This window comes from Camelus dromedarius, chromosome 10 (assembly GCF_036321535.1).
Source record: "Camelus dromedarius isolate mCamDro1 chromosome 10, mCamDro1.pat, whole genome shotgun sequence".
Lineage (NCBI taxonomy): Eukaryota > Metazoa > Chordata > Mammalia > Artiodactyla > Camelidae > Camelus > Camelus dromedarius.
In genome coordinates this window covers 43801589-43824747 of record NC_087445.1, presented here as the reverse complement: position 1 = coordinate 43824747, position 23159 = coordinate 43801589, and the positions used below count along the sequence as shown (strand labels likewise).

The 23159-nt window shown below is 39.6% G+C and overlaps 1 long non-coding RNA gene across 1 annotated transcript; it reads right to left on the bottom strand.

Annotated features, from left to right (window-relative positions):
• Positions 1-7852: 7852 nt before the first annotated feature.
• On the bottom strand, positions 7853-16111 carry LOC135322347 (uncharacterized). The gene is made up of 3 exons (XR_010382876.1): positions 16000-16111; positions 9506-9612; positions 7853-8033 (listed from the first exon to the last, which is right to left on the bottom strand). It is a non-coding gene; the product is annotated as an uncharacterized LOC135322347 (long non-coding RNA).
• Between the last annotated feature and the right edge of the window lie 7048 nt (positions 16112-23159).

Sequence of the window (23159 nt, the reverse complement as noted above, 5' to 3'; positions counted from 1 at the left end):
TTATGTAATGCTGGTGAACATCAGAGACGGGGGAGAGAAATGAAATACTGTCCAGGGAAGTGTAGATTCAGCCTGACTCTCTTACACTTGACTAAAGCAGTATGACCAAGAGCAAGTGTCAATGCCCATGGGCCTTTCCCATTTCATATTTATGGACAGAACTCTTTCGGTTGCAAATAAACAGAGATTTAACTTATACCCTGGCGTGCAGAAAGGAGAGTGTGTGTGTGTGTGTCTGTGAGAGAGTGACGAGTGATTAATTAATTATGTGCCTGCTAATTCTAGGATGAACAGGAGACCTGGATCCAGGTGCTTAAGCAATTCATTAGCATGCAGCTCTCCACTCCTAGATCTGCATCCTCTGGCCATGGGTCCATTATTCTGCAGGCTGTGCCACGTGGTTGTTCTAGTATTTCCAGGTTTCAATCCTCACTGTTCCAATGGCACCAAGAAGAGAGACTGCGTTCCTAAGAGTTCCAACATGAGTCCCAGAGTAGAATCTCATTTGTTCTGATTGCACCACGTAACTGCCTCTCGGTGGCGGGGAGAGCTCTTTCACCAGGTTTGAGTCAAACATCCATCCCTGGAGACAGAGACTGGGTCAGCCTCGTTGTTTCTGAACTGGCCCAGGACTTGGGTCCGACAGCTAGCAAGCATCTAAAGCACGTTATTTAAGAAGGAGCTCTCTGCTATAGCCAACCCAATTCATGCACAACCCTGAGAGAGAGTGCCTCCTAACTGTACCCTAGGTGCCTCTCTTTGCCCCACCTAGTCCCAGTGGCCCTGCTACTGAAAGTTAGGTGGGGGTAGTTTCCCCAAAGGAAAATGAGTGTGCCACTGCCTAAAGAAGAGGACGGAATGATGCAGAGACCAAAAGGTAACAAATGTCCACTATAAGGTTATTTACATGAGCAAAGGCAGTGGATTTGACCAGGTAATCCATAAGGTCCTTCCTTGCTCTGAGATACATAGTTCTGATCTGTTCTTCATTACCACTAACTAGATGCAAGAAACAACCAAAGTTAAATTTCTCCAAAAGAGAGAAAAGAGTAGCAAACCCCTAAAGATGAGTCACTTAACGGCTGGCTACTAGTAAAACACACTAGATCTTCACTATTATTATGGAAATTAGATAAAATTCACCAATGTAGCAGAAATAGCCTAGCCATTGGAAGATTTAAAGACGATTACTGGTCCAATGAGGACGCAAACATTTAACTACAACATAAGGCAAAACTGCAAGTGTTGTAATTAGCATGACCATTATAAAGCAATAATTAAGCTGAGACCACAAGCATAAACAGATTTTCCAGGGCAAACCAAGGCATATGTCATCCTAGTTTAACACAGATTTACATAAAGTGTTGTGAGGGCACAGAGCAAGAGGCTTTAACTATAGACTCTAGAATTCGGGAAAAGCAGTTTTCATCAAGGCTTTGACCAACAAATGGATTGTCTACCATGATGGGGAGAAGATTTGATACCAACAAAAACACATGGATGGGAAAGAAGAAAATAGAGTATATTTAAAAAAATCTAAGTAGGTGAGGCTAGCAGCAATTTAAAGGAGAGGGAGAAAAAGATATGGACATAAAAAGAGGTTGGGGTCAGATCAGGAAGAATATTTAGTGCCATAAGAAATTTCAGCTTATTCTAAAGACAATAAGGAGGAGAAGAGAAGTGGCAAGCCTAGCACTGTAGTGAGGGACATCATCATCTTAAATTATTCCAGGACAAGCATCAGTTTCATCAGAGAAATAAAATAAAAGTCAGGATTACCTAAAGAAATGACTGCAGACTTACTGTCCTGGCATCCAGTTGGGTCCACAAACCTATGTTGAGTGGTCAATGTGATTTTTTTAAACAATTAACTAATTAAAAATAAATTTGAACCATTTTAGGCATGACATTCTAGTTCAACCACAGCCTCCGCCACTCCCAATTGCCTCACATTGAATAGATAAACCCATTTACCTGATGGGCCTTGAAAGCATTGGTGTTTGGACAAAATGGACATTTCCTATTTTATCTTCAGGGTTTTTAAAAGTTTTTCTAGGGATAATATATCATTTCTTTTCATCTGCCACAGATTTTAAAAATTCACAAGGCCTTATTCATGAGAGAGTTTATTAACTCTAAGATGACAGAAATTAAGAAACCGACATTTGTGAAATTTATTTACTGTGCTCTACTTTCACAGAGTATGATACAGAGAAAATTTCAATGGAAGAAAGAAGAAGAAAGGGAGGAAGGAATGGAGAAGACAAAAGAAAGAAAAGTAAAAGAAGAAAAAAGAGATCTGAAAGTAAATTCAGTGGGAAATCTAAATTGGCTAGATTGTACTCACCAAGATAGAATATCCACACAGATGGAGTTTGCATAGCCCCCAAAACACAATATGTGTATTACAAGATCCCTATAAAACATAGATGCAAGTATGGGCATACATAAGGAGAGAGGGGATAGAAAACAATCCTGTCTCCCGGATTGAGGAATAGAGTAAAAATAAGTCATTTATCTCAGATTTTCAATCTAGGAAAAATAAAAAGATGTCAACTCCATAGTGTGGTGGATGAATGCAGAGAGTAATTGGTCAAGGAAACAAACATATGTCATCAAAAAGACCCTGTGAGCTGAAGAAACACCTTTCTGCACACCAAGATGAATATGAGCACAGCTCTGTACGCTGACAACGTGGATAGCGAGTTTCAGGAAGCACCCCTGGTGTGCTGAGAGATCCACAGAGATTCCTCAGTAGCAGCTGGACTCCCACCCTCATCAGTGGTGGTCCCAGAGGACAAGGCTACACAGGAGTAAGGGCAGATGGTTGACAGAATGCTCCTAGGCCTCTGTAGCCCAGGCATTTGGGGTCAGAAAGGGGCAGCTCCTCTGGTTCAGGCACGCTCTGATGCTCCAGTTGAAATGGCCATAAAGGACGCCTTCTCCTGCCCTGAAATAGCTATTGAGTTCTCCACTCTGCTCACCATTTATTTTTCTTTCCCCAGCCATCTAACAATTGTTTGGTTTTGGATGCTGGCTGCCTGCCATTTTCCTTGTCAAAGCACTGCTAAGAGAAAGCTCCACACTATAAATCTTCTTGGGTGGGCCCCGGGACCACTGCCTACACAGGCTGAGACATCTCACAAAAGAGGGCCATTCTTAAGTCCTATGAGGGCTGTCAATGGATGTGGGGACTGAAAAAAAAGGCCAGGTTTAGAAAGGAAACTTACAGCTGGGTCACTGAACGTTAAAGAGCAAAGAAACTATAGAAGTCTAATCCCTATGCAACTGGATAAAGTAATTTGCCCAGTGTTGTCCACTCAATCATAAACAGGCCTGATATTAAAACTGAAGACCCTTGTCTCTAAATTTAAGGGAGCAGTGTGTCTGGGGAAAGGGCACCATTCTGGGCATTGTGGTGGGCCCCTCAAAGCTGGGTGAGTTTGGCTAAGTCACTGACCCCGGCAGTGTTTCAGTTTCCAGGTCTTGAAAACAGAAGTCTTCAGTTATGATTTCCAAGGCTGCTTTTAATCTCCCAGTTCCAGGACATCTTACTGGATAGACTGTGCTCCTCATAACTTTTCTCCAGGCCCCACCACACACATACACACACTTTCATCTGGGTGTTTTCAAATAGAGTCCCCTGCTTGATTTTTTTGTTGGACTGAGAGTTGTATCAGAGGCATGTGACATTTGCTCAGTGGATCATGGGGAACCATGAACTTTGTACACTTTTAAAGGGAGGTCAACAGGGACTGACTTCGGAGGACGTGGCCTTCCGTGAGCCTCATCAGTTTATTCTGAAGCTAAAGGGCTTGAATTATCTCAAGCCTCTTGCGGGTTCAGTTGTTGTAGAGTGTGCCCAATGGCATTAAACTCCTCTATTGTATTTCTGAGTAAGTAAACTCAGTGCCCTCCCTTATTAAAAAAGATGGGAATGGGATGTTTGCCCTAAATCCTAAGTGTATATTTGCTAGCTTTTGCTTCCTTCATTTCCACCTCCTCCTCCTTACCCACCTGCCTCTGAAAATACTATCAGTTGTAGTAATAGTAATGGGCTTACAGTGATACTACTAGTAATTAATATCTAATTCATTCAGTGGTTAAAATGACAAAACAAATTCACACCTATAAAGATCTGAGAACAGTGCCCTGTCTTTAGTAAGCACTCGATCAATGTTATCTATTGTAGATATCATACCACAAGCCTGGAGAGGCACCTATGTTCTAAAAAGGAAGCAAATGGCATGTGTTTTTAAAGAGAAATGGGTTACGTGATCACAGCAAGTCTTCTAGAAACTTAGGAAAGCTGGTGGGGCTCTGACCCTGAATCACAGGCTTTTATAGGCAAATGTGAATTACTTCTTGTCAAGAAGATGACAAAAGGGCACCAACCAGATCATGAAAAGAGTCAGGTCTGCAGACAGATTAAATGAGCCAGAAAGGGAGGACCAAGACAGCCCAAGGGATTTAGAAAGAAAAAAATGGGGCCATGTCCTAGATTCAGTCAGAGAGCTGACACACAATGAATGAAAGGTAGAGAGGTCAAGATGATGGGAGTTGTCTTGGCTGAGACTCAGAAACTAAGTGTGAATATTAGCGGCGCTGTCCCATACAGACGTATAGGTTGAGCACTGCACAACTCTGAATGCACTAACCATTCAAAAAATAGTCACCATGGATGTACTTGTTTATCTATAATGGTAATTTTCTAGTAGATGGCAATAAAGTGTCATGAAGAAGGTCTCCTTTTTCCATTTTCTAATCCACTTAAGGTGTAGTATATGCTGGTGGCAGCCTTTGGCATTAGACAGGTAATAGGTGAGCAATTCTATCTTCAATGACAATTAGCAATGGCGTTAGGGGGAGGGTATACTCAGTGGCAGAGTACGTGTTCAGCATGCATGAGGTCCTGGGTTCAATCCCGAGGACCTCCATAAAAAATAAAAATAAAAATAAATGAATAAACCTAATTATCTGCTCCCCCTCAAAAAATTAGCAATGGCCTTAATCAATGGCCAATAGCTGTAGAAATAAATTCCACCCTCACAAAAAGGAAAAGAAATGCAAATTATAATGAGGAGATATAATTCTTATTTATCAACTGGTGAAGATGTAAATGACTGTTAATACTTTAATGCTGGTGAGAGTATCAGAACACAGGAACTCTCATAAAGTGTGTCAGGAATATAAATTAGCATAACCTTTTTGTAAGGCACTTCAGCAACGTATATTATAATCAGAAAAGTGCACGCCATTTGACCTATAATTCTGACTTGAAGATTAGCAAGAAATACTCGCACTGGTATACTTATACACACATATATAAAATATATACAAGAATGTTCACCACAGCATTATTTTAATAGCTAAAAAAATTAGAAACTCACACAAAACTCACTTACTAAAAAGTGGTTGAATCAATCTCAGTCTATCCATACCTTAGAACACAAACCATATCATAACACAAAGAAGGCAGTTACTTTGCAAATGTGCTGAAATGAAAGAAATACCAATACTGAAGAAATACTAATAAGAAAATTTTAAAACGTTGCCAAGAAGTGACAATGTTTGGTCATCTCACAGCAGAGAGAGAGAAATGGAGGGAGGAAATGAGGAAAAGAAGGTAGGAAGGTTGAGAGGGAAGGAGAAAGTAAAGAAGGATCTCAGGTTTCATATGTATAGGGAAACTTCTAGAAGGAAACATAATAAACTGTTACAAGTGGATCTCCCTGAGGAATAGGATTATAGAAGGCTTTTCTTTTCCATGCTTTATATTTTCTCATTTCCATCCTCTGCAACATGAATCTGGTAATTCTCCTAGCACGTGTTACCTGGGAGCTTGCGATTTCCGTGGTGGAAACACTCTCACTCCAGGCATTTGCACAGCTCTTGCTTTACGTCACTCAGGTCCCTGCTCAAATGTCATTTGTCTTAGAAGACTGCCCTGACCCCTCCAAAATAAAATAATGCCTTTCATCAGGCTCTGTCTCTTCATCCTGCCTCATTTTTCTTTACATCATCTATCAGTACCTGATAGTACAATATTGTAACACATATTTCTGTTTGCTTATTGTCTCTCTTTCCCACTGCAAATTCTGTGAGGGGAGGGGCTTTGCCATGCCCTGCTTTTTTATGAGCCTCCGATGCCTCTAGGCTACTTTAAGCTACTTGAGCATATAGAGTGCGACAGGACAAGTGTCACTAGTGTTAGCCCAAGCCTAGGCACTAAGGGAGAATGCACAACCCAAGGGCAGCCAGTCAAGAACATACAGATGGGTAATCGGAGAGCACTACAATGAGAAAGGGCCACCTTTCTCAGGCCACCACCAGCCCAGCTAGAACTCACCACCATCATCAACCAAGGCTTTGCTGATCATCCAATTGTTTTAGGCCAATGGCAGGAATGAGTTTTAATTGTGAAGTTAGCATAGTGAATATAAGAAATAAGTTCTCACGGTATTCAAGACATGTAGATGAGCTAACAATATGTTCTAAATACTTCCTAACTCAGTGCATAAGCAGAATCCAAGACTCTAGTGAGCGCACTTACCTGCACCCAGGAGAACAGTACCCAATGCTCAGCCCCGTGCCCAGGAAAATTTCTATTTCTCTGACAATACCTAGAAGATAGAGTCCTGCCTCTGGAATGCTGAGAAGGCCTTTCATGTAAGGAATATTGGGGCTATCTCAAAGAACAGAGAGCTGGGACTTTGAGCTCACGGAAGGATATATAAAACCTCTTGTGGTGCCTGACAGAATCATATTGGCCTGTCAGAATCCCACCCTGCTCTTTGTTCCTCCTTTATTAGTGAATGTTTGCTTAATAACTGTCTTTGTATGTGATAGAATGAGGTCTGAGACTTGCTTTCATTGTACCTGGTAGTGGTGTTGTGGGGGAGCAGCTAAGCCTGTGCATCACAAACTTACCTAATCTCATCTTCCCTTATCTCATCAAAGAACCATGACATTTTGCATGATCAAATTGGCTTAGGTCAGTTTCCAAGAGCCTACCTACTATGTATCTGGCAGACAGTAAGTTTGCATCAAGAGTATAAACACTTTTGCTGTAAAGTGACTCAAACAATACTTAGAGCAATTCACTCACTTGCACTACGAATGCGCTGGAAGAAGACCTAATGATTTTGAGTTGTAATTCTGTAATGTTTTTCAAAGAAGATCCCCCATTTATAAACTTTAGGCCCCTCAAAGTTTGGATCTAACCCCAAGCCATAGACATACTTATTTTTAAGTAAACCAATAGAGAAACATTCAGTTTACAAACAGAATAGCCTGTAATGATTATTTACTTTAAAAAACAATATAAAATGTCATTCTTCAGCTATCTGGTTCCTATTAGTGCATTTAAACCTTGATGCAACTTACATACACTGATTTCGTCCCAATATACCACGTTATTAATTATGTAGTAAGGCACACCTAGCAGTCTGTGCTTAATTGATATAGAAAACAACTGGTTGATATTACAAATTTCTGTTAATTTAAAGGTTTACGGGGGAAAATTTTTTTAAGTTGTTTAGTTTGAAACATTTCCTATTTATTTTCGAATTTTTCAAGTCAAGATTGGATAAACTGGTTACATGAACTGACCTAGCTTAAATATAAATCATCTAGGAGTGTACAATTCTAATTGCAATGCCTGCATGGACTACAATACTCAATACACAATTCAAGCAACAAACATTTGTGAAGTACCTACAATGTGTGAGCATTCTACTAGGCTCAGGCAACAAAATATTATTTAAAATGATGGTGAGGTTCCACTTGGTACTCCTGACATGTCATACATTATGTAAGATACTTCTTCCTTGACAAAATGGAAATGGTAATATTTGTCCTGATAACTCACCATTTCAGACTGAGGATCCAGTGAAGTCATAGTTTCTGTTCTCCATTTTCCCTACCCATAGCTTCCCTGCCTTTCTCTTCCATTCTGTGTGTTCCAGGGCTCTGCATCACAGTGCTTCTCCTTTGCCAGCTGTCTTCCAATTGTTTTAGGCCAACGGAAGGCACTGGCAAGAAATTGGAGAAAGATGAGAGAGCGGCTGGGGTATTTCTCCCCTGCACTTCCTGCTTCTGAGCCGTTCTCCACCAGCAGTGTCATTTGGCAATGACTATTCTTGTGTGGAATATGTCATGGTGCCTCTTGATGATGCTGGGTATCACTGGTTCCAGTAATACTCTTTCCACCCTTTGCCTTTCAGGGATTAGGATAAAAGTTTCAAATTCCAGCTGCTACTTTCTGGGTGCCTCAACCTCCATTATTCAATGTATATATTCAATTCCAGCCCCTTCCTATACCTCTGCAAGTAGTCCCATTCTTCAAGTTTCCTTGTTTAAACCATCTGACGGGATTCTGTTTCCTGATGGGACCCTGACTGATACATCATTGATGATAAATTGCTTTTAAAAAGTTTACACAAATACAAAACGTAAGGGGGTGATTAAAATAAATAACAACATCAGTGAGTTAGACTTTAGAGAAAGCATTAAGCAAACATTTGTCACAACAGAATAGTTGATGAGCCTTTTCACTACCTGTTCTATTTTAAAGCTGACATGCAGCACTTGGAGGCCGCTCCTTAGTTCCAACTGTGCTTTCATTATGATCCTGTGTTTAATTGGGAACGTACACTGAGGGCTGAAATCTGACCATGCTAAACCTACTTTTATCATTTTATTTAATTCATTCTTCAAAAAATACTGAAAAAAATTTTTTAGGAAGTTTAACATTGTTAAACTAATAGATGTCTACTAATTTGAATACTCTTACGCCAGGTTAAACTGTGATATTAAATTCCTAGATAATCTATCACATGTGGAAAGATAAATATTTACAAATTATGAAACTTGATTAAATAAATTATATTTAATTATATTCAATTATAAATATTAAGTATTTATAAAACATTGACTAAGTATCCTTGAAAATGTTTTCCTTGTCTGATATTGATCTTGCAATATCAAATAATCTAACAAGAAAGCAAAAATCCCATCAAGAAACCTTTCTTCAACAAAGTAGAATTGACTGTGAATTCTTTAAAGGAAAAACATTAGTTTTAATAGCATACTTACTTTTGAGTCAGAATTTATTACTTGATAAGAGTGTCATTCTTTGGAATACTAACATTTCTCTGACTCTTATAATGAACAATGGTAGTGTTGCCACAAATCTGCCTTCAAGGATTTGTAGAGTTTTTCCTCATTTATGAGTACAGGCTACAAATAGTCCTGTATGTGTATTATATTTGTATTTTACAAATTACGTAAATGAAATTACACAGTCATACACAGGGAAAATTCCCTTTCCCGTTTGTCTGGCTAGCGGGTCCAGACAATCGAGACGTACCACTGAGAGGATAAGTCAGTGCCAAGTAAAGTGGCTGTAACAGTGCTCTATGTCAGGCTGGTGCTCAATAGTGTCAGTTATTATTTTTTTCTGTTGGCAAAATCCATTCATTCACCAGACCAGAGGCAAACTTACCTTGCGGTCAATAAGCTTAAGTTTCAGGGCATCTTTTACACTCAAACCTGAGCATGTCAAGAGTTCATAGGAGTTGTAGAACGTTGTAGGTGGCAGGAGAAGCCAGACTGTAAGAGAAAGCATTTCAGTGAAGTTGTTCATGGTCAACTACATAAAGAGACATGAGAAGTAAAGAGCCTGAATCTCTTAGGCATCAATAATTTGTTGTGATTTCTTTTCTCACTTTAAATAAATATTTACTTTCTTATCTACTTTTATCTGGAATTTTGTATTGTTTTTCTTAAAGAGAGTCTAACAAATCGTATAAAAGAGATTTCCCAGGTCACATTTCCCAAATATAATCTGGTCTAGAAATGTAGGTCTTATAAATTACTTCAATGAACAGAAAGTCTTGTTTTCAAGGAGTAAACACTTTAAGACTTTATCAGCAACCAACAAAGAAAACTCATTTGACAGCAAAAGAAACAAGACTCAGAAGGTTTCAGCTTTGCAGAGAGCTGTGTTGGTAGTAAGAGGGACATCAACCAAAGCCACAGGGTAGTGTGAGGATCTGCCCCAGAAGAGGTGGAAGGCACCTGCAGCAGCCACCAAGAGAAAATGAGAATTTTCATTGCTAAATATAAATACCTCCGGTGCTGAAAACCATAGTTTAAAGTAAGATAACACCTCCTGCGGGCAACCAGAACATGCTTTGAACAACATAAGCCTTGTCATGCTAGTTCCTGAAAAGATCCAAATATTCTGAAGGAATACACTTCTCCGCTTATGACTATCTTCCATTTATATACACTCAGCTCATGATAGTACTGGTAGTCAATGGCATTTTACAATTTCTAATTTCACAAGTGAATTAGAGACAAGGAAAGGTAGTGTGATGTTCTTGAAGACCTAACTGAAAATTTTCACTCATTTTCCTCCTCTGTTTCATTATTTCCGACACACATTAAATAAAGACAACCACTCATTTGAGAAAATATTGTAAACCTGTCAAAACTTTCAATTAGTCATTTATTCTGTGCTCATATCCCATAATATTGATTTCTTTGTATTACTTTATCCTTAGCTTTTAAAAAATAATTGTGATGAAAATGATTTTGTTTATTTCCAAATAATCATGCAAGCATATGCATATATTTCAAAAATAATGAACATATGTGTTTAAATTAAAATGGGATGTGGGGGGAGTCCATGAAAATACATACACCAGCAGCCATTGTAAGGTCTATCTCATTATGTTTGCCAAACTTTGAAGTCTGGGCGAGCTTCCCATTTCTGTGCCCGCTGGAAATCCTGCAAGTAGCTGATTTGTGAGACAATGCCAAGTCATCCAAAAACAGAGGGAAGAGATTAGGTTCTGTGTAACACAAATACCGGGATCCTATCAATATAATCTAGCTGCACTCCCTTTGTCTGTACATCTAGTATATGATTAATACTGTATCTCAGATGTCAAAGAGGAGGGAGGTAATGTTAACACACAAATAAAGAACCTATTACAAAGAGGAGCAGGAAATCCAAGATTTGTTAATTAATCATCTGGACAAACAAGACACTGTCTCCTTACATTTGAGCTAGTTTTCCCATTCAGATGTGTATTTTCAAACAATAATTTGTTGATGAGATGGGGGTATACACAAGAAATCCAGAAGGCAACCTCTCTGACATTTTGAAAGACATGGCTCCTTTCTTAATTTAGAAGACTGAGGAGGAAAAGAGTGTTAAATTAAGAAAGGAATATAAAAGCATACCCAGTTACTTTGACTTTTTACAAAGAGAATGCAATTGATAAACTATAGAATTACAAGTGTCTATGTTTTAGTTTCAACTTACTGATCTGCAGTGGGATACTGGTCTCACATCACTTTCCTGCCTCATATTTGTCACTGACCATGGTTAATAATCCAGTGCTCCAGTATTCTACTGTATAACAAATCTTCCCAAACTTGGTGACATAAAGCAAGAACCATTTTATTAGGCTCATGGATTCAAGTGGCTTCATCAAAGGCTGGGCATGGATGGGACTGTCCATGGGAGCGCCTACAGGTAGCCTGTCCATGAGACTTGGGCTTCTCTTTACAGCATGGAAGCATTAGGGTAGTTGTTTTCTACCTAATGGCTCAGGACTGTGACAGTGAATGTTTCAGCAAATAAGACCTTTTATGACATAGTCTCAGAAGCCACATAGAATCATTTCTATTGTTCTTCGTTGATGGGGCATTACAAGCCCACCTAGATTCAAAGGGAGTAGACACCACCTCTTGATAATATGCGTCAAAGAATTTGCAGCCATGTTTTAAAATCGCCACACTTATGCAATGTGCTACACCTACTTTTAAATGTAGATAAAGGGTAAAATGATATTTATTGAATGCCTGTCACCTACCATGCACTATTAAGAGCTTTAAATATATATTTACTCTTTATAACAGCTCTGTGGAGAAATTATTATCTCCATTTGACAAATAAGGCATCTAAAACTTAAGGGTTTTATAACTTATCCAGGAAAACATAGCATTGTACAAAACCTTGGTCTATTTAATTTCAAAGCGCGGTGCTTTCTCACTATTATTCACTATCACTATGTCTACTTATGTTTTGAACAAATATTCTGTCCCAAATAAGAGTCTTTTTCCCATTAATCTGTACAGGAAGTATAGTGTTTTAACCATCATGTTTTAGTTCATATGGCAACCAAAAACTCATCAAACACCAGGAACTAATTTCAAGGCACTTAGGCACCTATACATAAAAAAGACTATTTGCTTTCTCTACTGCTTTAACAAATTATCACAAATGTAGTGGCTTAAAACAACACAGATTTATTATCTTACAGTTCTGGAGGTCAGAAGTCCATAATGGACTAAAATCAAGGTATTGGAAGACTGAATTCCTTCTAGGGGCTCTGAGGGAGTATCTGTTTCCTCGCTTTTTCCAGCTCCTGGAGGCTGCACACATTCCTGGGTGCATGGCCCCTTCCTCCATCTTCAAAGCCAGCAGTGACATCACTTCAAGCTCTGCTTGTGTCACCACATCTTCTCTGACTCTGACCCTCCTGCCTCCCTCTTTCATTTATAAATACTCTAGTGATGACACTGGGCCCATATGGATAATCTAGGATAATCTCCCATCTCAAGATTCAAATCAATCACATACAAAGTCCCTTTTGCCATATAAAGTAACATATTCACTGGTTCTGGAGCTTAGAATTTGGACCATCTGGGGTGGGGGATATTCTGCCTACCACAAAGACTATTACACAAATATAGGATAAATACACACATCATCTATATTCTCCAATTAAATAGGCACTATTCTGTCATCTCCTCACATGAATTTGTTATGTTTACCAATTATCAGGCCATTAATTACAATATCTCCTCTCTTACATCCAAATTAACTATCTCATCAAGCTCATTAAAGTCATTCACCTGGCGTCCTGGAGGCTGCAGGCAATCTTACCTGGCTCCACACTTTCAGCACCACTGTGGGGGAGTCAGTGCTTTGTGCTCTGCAGATGCAATACCGCTCCTGCCCCTCCCTCTCGGATCCCTTGACAGACAGGCACATCTCAGCACCCAAACACACTTACCAATTCATGGAGTTCAACCCAGATTTGCAAAGGCACATTCACACCTCCCGCAGGGTGGAACATGTCTGACTTTGCCCAAGAGGCAGTGAGGAAAGGCAAGGTTTCAACTGGGGTGTCCTGTCTAAACACAACAGTTAAGTTTGTCCCCTTTCTCCACACTCACCATCTCTTGGTAGGTGATGTTTTCACCCCCACCCCCAGCTCCAATAAAGATAAAAAGGTGGTGAGAAGTCAAAAGGTTGAATCATAAAGTCCCGATTTTCACGACGATATTCTCATTTGTTCAAGCTTAGCATTTAACCGTAGGCCATGACTGGAATTTATTAACTTGCTAAAACTGATGCTCTGAGGTCTTCAGCCATTGTATGGTGACTGTTTGCTTAATTATCCATATCTAAAGAGTGGCTTTGGCTGATTTGTGATTCTTTCAGCTTTCTAGGCCTGTGCAGCCCTGTGTTCAGCAACAGCACAGGTCATTGAGTACCTACTGAGAAGTGTCCTCCAGAAAAACCTGAAGGACTCACCGGCACGAGCCTGGTACATCCAACACTCACAGAATGTGTAGCTGCTGGTGCGAAACCAAGAACCCTCTCTGGGAGGGCAGTGAAGGGCTCAGAAACACCAGCAAATGCCAGCGAGAAGCTGGGTAATTTTATTCCAATTACACTCTTAGTGCCGTGATGTCACAGCATAAATTTGTACTTTCGCATGCAGCTCATGCTGGTGTGATGACAGCTCTTAAAATATTGAGTGATTGTGGGCCCGTCAGCATAAAATTATTCTAACATGGTGCCTTTATTAGTGCTTCAATAAATGCCATTCTTCTTGTGTTCTGAGGTGGCATTTGCAAATGAGCTAATTTCTCTGCAGTAAAATAATTGTGTTGCATTTATTTTGCGGGGGAAAAAACAGCACTATTACATAAAGGGGGCTCTTTTTCCATCAAAACCACATACGCTATAGTTACTCAAGTTTAAAAAAGAATGCATTAACTAAATGACTAGGTAATTATTTAAATGAACTTGCTGCTTTAAAAAGCTGTAGATGGGATAAACACCTTAAAAATCCCTTGTTATTTCAAAAAGATGTGGCAAATTAGTCAGAGGAGTATCCATGCTCTAAGCCAGGGGGGAAGAAAGTGTTTGCTGATCCGTGACAAGCATTTTAGGGGTTGGGGATTCTGGAATGGGGAGGGGAGAGAAGAACAGGTATCATTTGAATCTTACCCTATGCATTTTGCTGCCTGCAAACCCTCTGGCTTGGAACCCTAGACTCCTATGGTCTTACTAGTGCAAAGGGCCTTTCATGCATCACTGATGGATGCCACCCACCCATGATAAGCAAGCGGTGAGCCTCACACTCAGAGAGGTCTCCTGCAAATCATGCATCAATGCCCCTTCCCTTAATTTAGGAGGCTGCCCATCAAAATTAAGAAATAATTAACTAACTGCCCAAAGTTTCTGTGAGCCAACAGTAAGACACTCTGATGCTACTTCCTTTCAACTAGTCAAATTTTTTTTTAAGTAGGGGGAGGGAAGGAAAGAAAGGTGAGAGAGAGGGGTAGAGAATGATCAAGAGCAAGAACAAGAGAGATAATTAATAAGAAAAAAATAGGAGGGTAATAAATATAGAAAAATAATCCTGAGAAAATTTTCCCAGAAATGACTGAGAAATAGGAAGTTGTATTTTGAGAGACAAGCCAAGCATATTCCATTGTAAGGATAAACTATGAAATTTATTGAGGCTAATACTTCCTAAATTAAATACTGAGGTTTCTCACTTCCACAATGTTGTGAAGATCTCTGAAATTCTCTTCCCCTGAACATTATTCCTCCTTTGGCCAGGCCTGTGAACTCGACAAAACTAAAAGAGCATTTGGATTTAACAAGAATTTAATTTGTTTAAAGGAAAGCAATAAATCCTAAACATTTTTTAATGGGAAGTAACTAATACTGGATATATGCCATGCAACCAGGCAACAGATTAGGAGATGTGCACCTCTCTACCGGTTTACTCACCACTGCTTCCTGACTCAGTGGTTCTCAGTAGCTCTGATGAAGACTTCTAGACCCCCAGAGAACATTTTCCTTACAACCTGAATTTGGAACCAGTTAAGAGGTCAGACTCAGACCAAACTGTCAGCTTTTCAAGTGGACTAAAGAGACTGCCTCATGTGTGAGCCTTCAGCTTGTCTCCTTATACCTCACCCCAAGTCAGACCTGGCCCCCAGCAAGAAAACCACATGATTGAGAGCAAGAACATGCACTTGAGATTAAACTTACTTTACACTCCGGGACAGCACCACTTACTGAAAGGCTTAAATTAAGTCATTTTTCTTTCTCATGCTTCATTTTACTTTATTGTAAGTAGAACAGTAAAATCTCATGAAGATGTCATCAGGATTCATGAGAGAGCCCCTTTTGAATGATGTGAAAGTTACATGTCTCTTTTTGATCTGTTTCTTGACATATCTGACTATAGATATGGGGCCACAGGCAAGTTTCTGGGCCTTCCTAGGCCTCAGTGCTTTCATTTGTAAAATGAAAGCTCTGACTTCAAGAACTCCAAGGCTTCATGATCCAGAAACCCGGAGAATCCCCTGGGAGCTTGTAAGAAATGCAGTAACTTAAGACCCTCCCATATCTACAGAATTAGAATCTTTACCAAGATCCAAGACCAAATTATACGCAATTTTAAGTTTGAGAAGCACTATACTAAGGGCCATTCCAACTTCATATTGTGTGAATCCATGAGTTGGTTAATAATAATAATAATAATAATAATAATAATAATAATAATAATAATGCTAGTAAATGGAAGACAAAACATTGGCCATTAGAAAAATAAAAACACATTCCACCCCTCCCTTGGCCCTCACCTTTAGGATTCCCTTGATGCCTTTTACCTGCTAGTCCCCTCAGGGTTAAGGATCCAGTGGTGGCTTAGTCAGCAGGGATAAGAAAGTAGAGAAATCTGTAAATTGTTATTCCTTTTACTCTTCTGTGCCCAAAGCTATATAAGTGTTGCAGTAAAATATTCTGCTCTGTGGGGTCCACTGTGGACATACTGAGAGGCAGCATAGCAGAGGAGTTATCGGGGCTGGCCAAGAAGTCCACTGGCCTGCTGGAGCAAGCTGTGTGATTCAGAGTCACTAGAGTATTTCAGTCTGTACATCTGAAAAATGGAAATAATAAGGATCCCATTTAATTAAGTAATTAAATACATCAATATTTATAAAATCCTCCGACCAGAGTCTGGCCCATGGTAAATACCATATAAACCCTTGGTTAAATAAAATCCACCAACAAATAAGAAATGTTTCCATTTTCTTATTTTGCTTGTAACAATAGGGAAACCAAATTCAACCAACATTATCTTGTGATGTTATTCTTTGATCAAGGCACAAGGTTTTTATAACGAGCTTTTTGACAGTAAACTGGTGATTTTGCTGCTAATTTTTCCCTTCAGATATAATAAATTTATATACATTATATACGTAAATAATGCAAATGGTTTACAATAATTTGTGTTATATGTACACTTGCTTAATAAGCACAACCTTAGGAGATAGAGATGATTAACATCTCTGTGTTACAGATGAGAAAACGGAAGCTGTGACTCACCTAAAGTCACACAGCTGCATGGAAAGTGGGAGTTTGAAATCAGGCAGTCTGGCTTCAGCACCTGTATTCTACATAGTATACACTAGCATACTATGTACTATATACTAAATGCTGTACTGCGCTGTCTTTCCTAGATGGATTTCATCTTTTCTGGTTTTAACATTTATAACAGTGGTATCTATCTTAAATTTATCTTAAATACCATATCCCTTAGAGGCAGAGACCATTTCTCTACTTTTCTTTGTGTAAAACCAAATCAAACCATTTGGGCAGTTAATCACTTACTAAATTCCTAGCAATAACAATGACATGATGTATTACCAAATTCGAATGACATCACAGAAAAGAAACCAACATTGAAAACATCCATTCCCTCTGAAGTTCTCTTGAATGTGACCACTGAATTTTTGCTGCATTTTTTAATGAGACATTTACATTAGGTTTGTACCAGATATTTGAAAATTCACTTGGATAAATTATCCCAAAAGCTAGTAAATAACCCTTTTATGCTTCTTTGAAAAGATCAGAGCCAGTAGCCAATCTTTACTATCCTAGAGCGAGAAGGAAAGCAACAAAATGACGCTGAAATGGCACACGGGGCCTCTAAAGTTATAATAGAGATGTTTCCGATCTTGTTATTCATACTCTGTCATAGGCAAACGGCTTAAAAACAGGCAAGGGAACATTCAGGCTTCTTGCAAACACAGGTGGGTCGAGCCTCCATCAACGATGGCTGCAGATGGGAAACCGGGGAGGAGGGCAGTGGCTGTTCAAGGCGCATGCGAGGCAGGGCACACGTCCACAGCCTGAGTTCACCTGTGTGGAGAACTTCCTGGACCTCCCTTCTGGCTGCAGACCCCAACTCCCAGTCCCTGACGCCTTCTCTGGGTGTATCGCCCTTCCAAACATACACAGCATTTACAGCCTGAACTCCCACTTGGCATAACCACAGATCAACGATGCTGTTTGTTATCTCCCTCTGAGGGAGGCGATAGAGCTTATTTAAAATGCAGCCTGGAGAGGAACTTCTCATGTTCAGATTCTAGCCCTGCCACTTGTTAAATGTGCGATGCTGACAAGCTCCCTAACTTTTTAAGCCTCTGTTTCCCTATTGGTAGAAGAAGGAAAATAATAGTTTCTAAATCCTAGGCTGACTGAGGATCATTGTAAAGTACTAAGTGAAGTGCCTGGGGTGTGGTAAGCACTGGGTAAATGTGAACTGCTTCTGCCAAATTAGATATACATCCCTCCCTCGTACTTCTGTCCTACACAGCCGCAGCCGCAGCAGCACAGAGTGGAGCAATTTGCATAAAGTAGGTGCTCAGAAAAGTTTAGAAAGACACACTAGCACATTTTTTCAGGCCTTTTTCTCAGAGTCACGATTTGCAAATAACTGTCAGAGATCCAAGGTCCAGTGGCATTACAATCACTTGGGAAGCTTTTTAAAAATACAGATTCCTACCTCCTCCCCGGGGACACTGTAATATTGAATGCCTGAGAGGAGGCATAGGAAAACCTCCTTTAAGTAAAACCAACCAACAACCAAGCAAACTCCCCACGTACCTGAACTCTGGGCCCAGCTGCTACTCTCTGCAGTCTATCCTTCCCGGTTTTGTATAACAAGATGCTGACTTGCAGCAGTATTCAGAGAAGTGGCCGCTGTAAGGGCTGGAAACAACGAAGGAGGTGGGATAATATGGAGTAGGGGATCTGGGGAAGGGGCGAGGGGCAGGAAGGAGAAACCTGCATCCCACCCCTGTCACATAAGCACTTCCAATGCCGGAGGCCACGCCTTGCCTGGACCCTGTGGTGGCATTCCTCCTGGTTAAAAGTGGTTCTGATGGCCACACTTGGTGAAGAGTAGAGGTAATGATACCATTCGATTTTAAAGAGCATAGCTTTGCCAGACGATAGCAGGGGCCCTGCCCCAGAAAAATTCTGACTGCATGCCAAACACAAAACAGAAATTCTGGGCGAAGTTCCCAAGTATAACTGGCTTCGACTCCCTTCTCCAACTCTGGCTCTGGCTTCTACTCTAAACCCATTCCCCGCAGGCAGAAGGATCTTTGAACTGGCAAAATGAAACCCAATACTGTCCCTTACCCTTCACCTAGGCATAAAAATTTCAAACAATGCTCATGCCCATGTCTGATAGAACCCTTCTCAATTCTCAACCCCTGACAAGCTTAAGTATTCTTTTGCAAGAGGGAACAACTAACAACAACAAAAAAAAAAAAGTAGAAAGCATATAAAAAAGATACAGTGGTTCAAAAGAAAGGGATCGGCATGAGAATTCAAAGCAAATGTCTGCCTATGAAATACTAAATTTACTGCAAGGAGTAAGTGCTGTAGAACTTCTATATGTGTTCACAAAAGGAGTCAAAAGGACCTGTTTCTATGAAATTACATCAGACATGGAGGTAAAAAGCACAAAAAACAAACAATAAAATTAATGGAGGCTGATAAGTTAGTCTTTTCAGAAATTCAAATTTGTCAAGTAGTAGACAAACCTTAGATTCTTCCCAAACTCAGGGAAAACATAAAAAGAGATTTAAATAGTTAAAGAAAGCAAAGAGACATGGAAGACAAATGGAGGGGAGTCAGTTAAGCTGCAAAAAAGCAAGTCTAAGAAGACTAAAATATGGAGACAGTACTGAAGCTTAAAGGAATTGAATGATTAAAGGAATCATAGAAAACATTTTACCTGAAAAAACTGATTTTGAAGATTGAAAAATTTTGCCAAAAAATGTAATAAGATACCATACCTAGACATATACCAAACCTAGACCTACACCAACAATTTTTTTCCATTTAAAATATCCCTCAAACATTCAGCCTGTGTACACACAGATACAAAGGAATATCTACCATATGTAAACACATATCCACATTCAAAGGAGCAAAAAGTAGATAGACATTTGCTTTCTCTGTAATACTAAGTGAAAAAAGACAGCAAAACAAAGACTACTAAATTTTGAGAGATGGTGACTTCAACTCAAGACAAGTTTTTGATCAAATCTAAATGAAACAAAAGGAAAGGACATAAATATGCAAAAGATCAGACAATATACCACTGTGTATGGTTAATGAAAAGCATTACTCAAAAACATATTCTAGCTGCCAATAGATGAATTAAAATAAGCCTATTTGACTCATAATTTTACTAGACAAAATCTATTAATAGTTAAGATATTTTGAGTTTTTCTGAATACTGAGTTCCCAAAATGTTGACCTCATTTCAGGACCCTCAAATATCTGTATTCTTATAATAAAGGTGACAAAAATATACTAATTAAAATAAGTGCTTAGTATTTGCTAGACACATTATATTCATTATCTCAAATCTTCACCAAAACCCTGAAATGGACTCTATTTTCTACCTTGCAGAGATTTTTAAAAAATCCATCGTTAGGGAGAATAAATAAATTTCTAAATGTACTCTGTTAGTAAATGAAAGGGCCAGTATTCAATTACAAGTGCTCTTGTTTCCAAAGGCCAAGTATTTTCTACTATCCAATTCTACCTGCTCCTGCACCTACAAGTCCGTAAGTTGGGAATGGGGATGCCTGTGATTCAGCTTCGGTTGGAGAGAGAATGCATGAGACTATGTGCTAACTCCTACAGTAGGAGTAAGTTAGGCTGTGTACCATGGGGTTGAATTAACCATATTTCTAGCTTCTGTAAACTTGATGCTTTAACATCTTTTCTAGGTCCATATGCTAGATAGGCCTTGTTCTGGACAATGCAGTATGCTCCTAAACCACTTTGCTCTAACCTCCTGCCTCTCTCCCCATTTCCCCTCCCTAGGAGTCTTCTTCCTGGGGACATGCTTTTCAGACACAAACCAATCAATTCAAAGTCAACACCCCCAACCATCTTCCTTGTCTGACTCTTACACTCTGGGCAACTGTATACTTGCCCAACTCACTCTAGAGGCAAATCTCAGGAAACTTAGAGACACCCCCTTTGCCCCAGACCTGCTGAAATTATTCAAACTAGCCAACCCAAAGCCTGTTTAGCCTGCCTCACCCATTCCTTTCCAAGGAAACCACAATAAAGGTTCTGGCCCACAGTCTTTCCCTCTCCTTCTGTCTTGTGAACAAGCCCAGTAATTTTCCCACGAGGCCAACGGTGATGATTAATTTTATGTATCAACTTCACTGAGTTACAGGGTGCTCAAGTATTTGGTCAAACATTATACTGGATGTGTCTGTGAGTGTGTTTTTGGATAAGATTACCATCAGTAGCCTGAGTAAAGCAGATGGCCCTCCCTAATATGGGTAAGTCTCAGCCAATTAGTTGAAGACCTATACTGAACAAAAAAGCTGATCCTCCATAAGTAAGTAATGAATAATAATTCCTCCTGCCTGCCGGATTGAGCTGGTACACTGTTCCTTTCCTGTCTTTGGACTTGAACTGCAACATTAATTGTTCTTGGATTTCAAGTCAGTTGGCTTTTGCTCTCCTGGGTCTCCAGCTTGCCAACTACAGATCTTGGGATTTCTCAGCCTCCATAACCATCTGCGCCAATTCTGTGTAATAAATCTCTTTATTATATAAAGATATAGATATATTATTAGTTGTTTCTCTATTTCTCTGGAGACCCCTGACTAAAACAAATCCCTATGGTGTGGCAAGCCACCTCCTCTTGGGACTCATGAGTAACAAACTATCTTTTCAGTGCCAGTCATTTTCTGATTGCTTTACAATACCTCAAATTTTCTAATACACTATATTTTAAAACAGGAGGTGAGGCAGCAGGGGCTACCATTTGGCTACATTAACCTTTCACAGTTAAATTTTTAAAGCTAGAAATAGTATATGATCTCCACCTGCTAGTTTTATCATGTCTAGGGCATTTAATCGGAAGAGAGGTGTCTTCTCTTTGCAGTTTCACATTCACAATTAGATCTATGGAGTGAATATTAATGAACCAAGTATTGTATACGGCCTCACTTCCCCATTTTACCTTGGCACATACCAGAGGCACTAAAGTTAAAAGGTACTAGATCATCAACAATTCTTCAAAACGACTGGGAAATCATTTCATCAGTGAACAGTTCTGCAACCAACTGTAAAGGGAAAATTCATATGACCAAAACCAGAAAAAATAAGTGTGACCCTCTACTGAATCAAATTGGTAGTCTCTGAAACCAGCATGAGAAAGGAAAGGTAAGGGAGCTGTGCCCAAGCTGCTTTCTTTCCACTCTCGTTGAGCCTTGAGTCTCACTGGCCTCAGCCTGACTGTTACAAAATGCCCAGGAATAGAAAGATGCTTTGCAAAACCAGGACTTGAAGCAATTGATCCCTTTAAGCCTCTGACAACCCCAGGAAAGATCATTCACTCAACTAAGTCAAACATTGATCCATGAGCTCTAAGAGCTGTTTTGTTGCAACTTTCACCACTTTCTTACTCTAAGAGTCTAGACATCTTTTTATCATATTTATAGTTGAGAGGTTCCTATAAATTTGAGGTATTCTTTAATAAAAAGAAAGTATTTGAATATCAATACTGTTGTATCAACCTAGTTCTAGTCAGCAAAACAGAAAAAAAAATCAGTTACTTTGATAGAAAGAATTTAACATAAGGAATTGGAGGCAGAAAAAAGTATAAAAGCAATTCTGAACTATCACACAGGTAATAATTGCTGGAGTGGGAACACCAGCTCCATTCTTCATTAGTTGTGAGATATTGGGCATGTTACTTAGCCTCCTAAAGTAGCCTGATTATATACACGGAACTAGCCAAACTGTGAGGTTTGAGGGCACAGTCCCTAAGACAGCTTGCCCTTCTGACACCAATTGAAAGTTTGGGGGTCAAAAACTACCCGCAGTTTTCTAATTCACTAGAAGGACTTATAGAACTCACTGAAAGCTATTATACTCACAGTTCTGGTTTATTGCAGGGAAAGGATACAGATCAGCAGCAGCCAGAGGAAAAGATGCACAGGGAAGAGTCTGGGAGAATTCCAAATGTGAAGCTGCTGTTGTTCTCAGGACACTTTACCCTCCCGATATTGATGCATGACAATATACATGGACCATTGCCAATCAAGAAAGTGTTCTTGAGCAATAGTATTCAGTTTTTATTGTTACTTCATTATGTAGGCATGACTGATTGATTGCCCACGTGGTTGAATTCAGTCTCTAGGTCAGCTGATACCCAGTTACCCAAAGTCTCCACCCTACATACATAGTTGGTCTTACTGGTGTGGACAGCCCTACTCTAAAACTCTCATGTGTGATCATCCCCATCTTAAGATCCAGTGTGGCCAGACTCTGGCCTAAGCAGAGATTCCTATCAGATATGACACAGATTCTAGAATTGAAGAGCAAAGGCCAGACCTCTCTTTAAATAAGGCCAAATTTTATACTATTCATAATACCTCATAGATAGAGTGATGATGTCTGCTGGTTTGCCCAGGATGGTCCCAGTTTACTC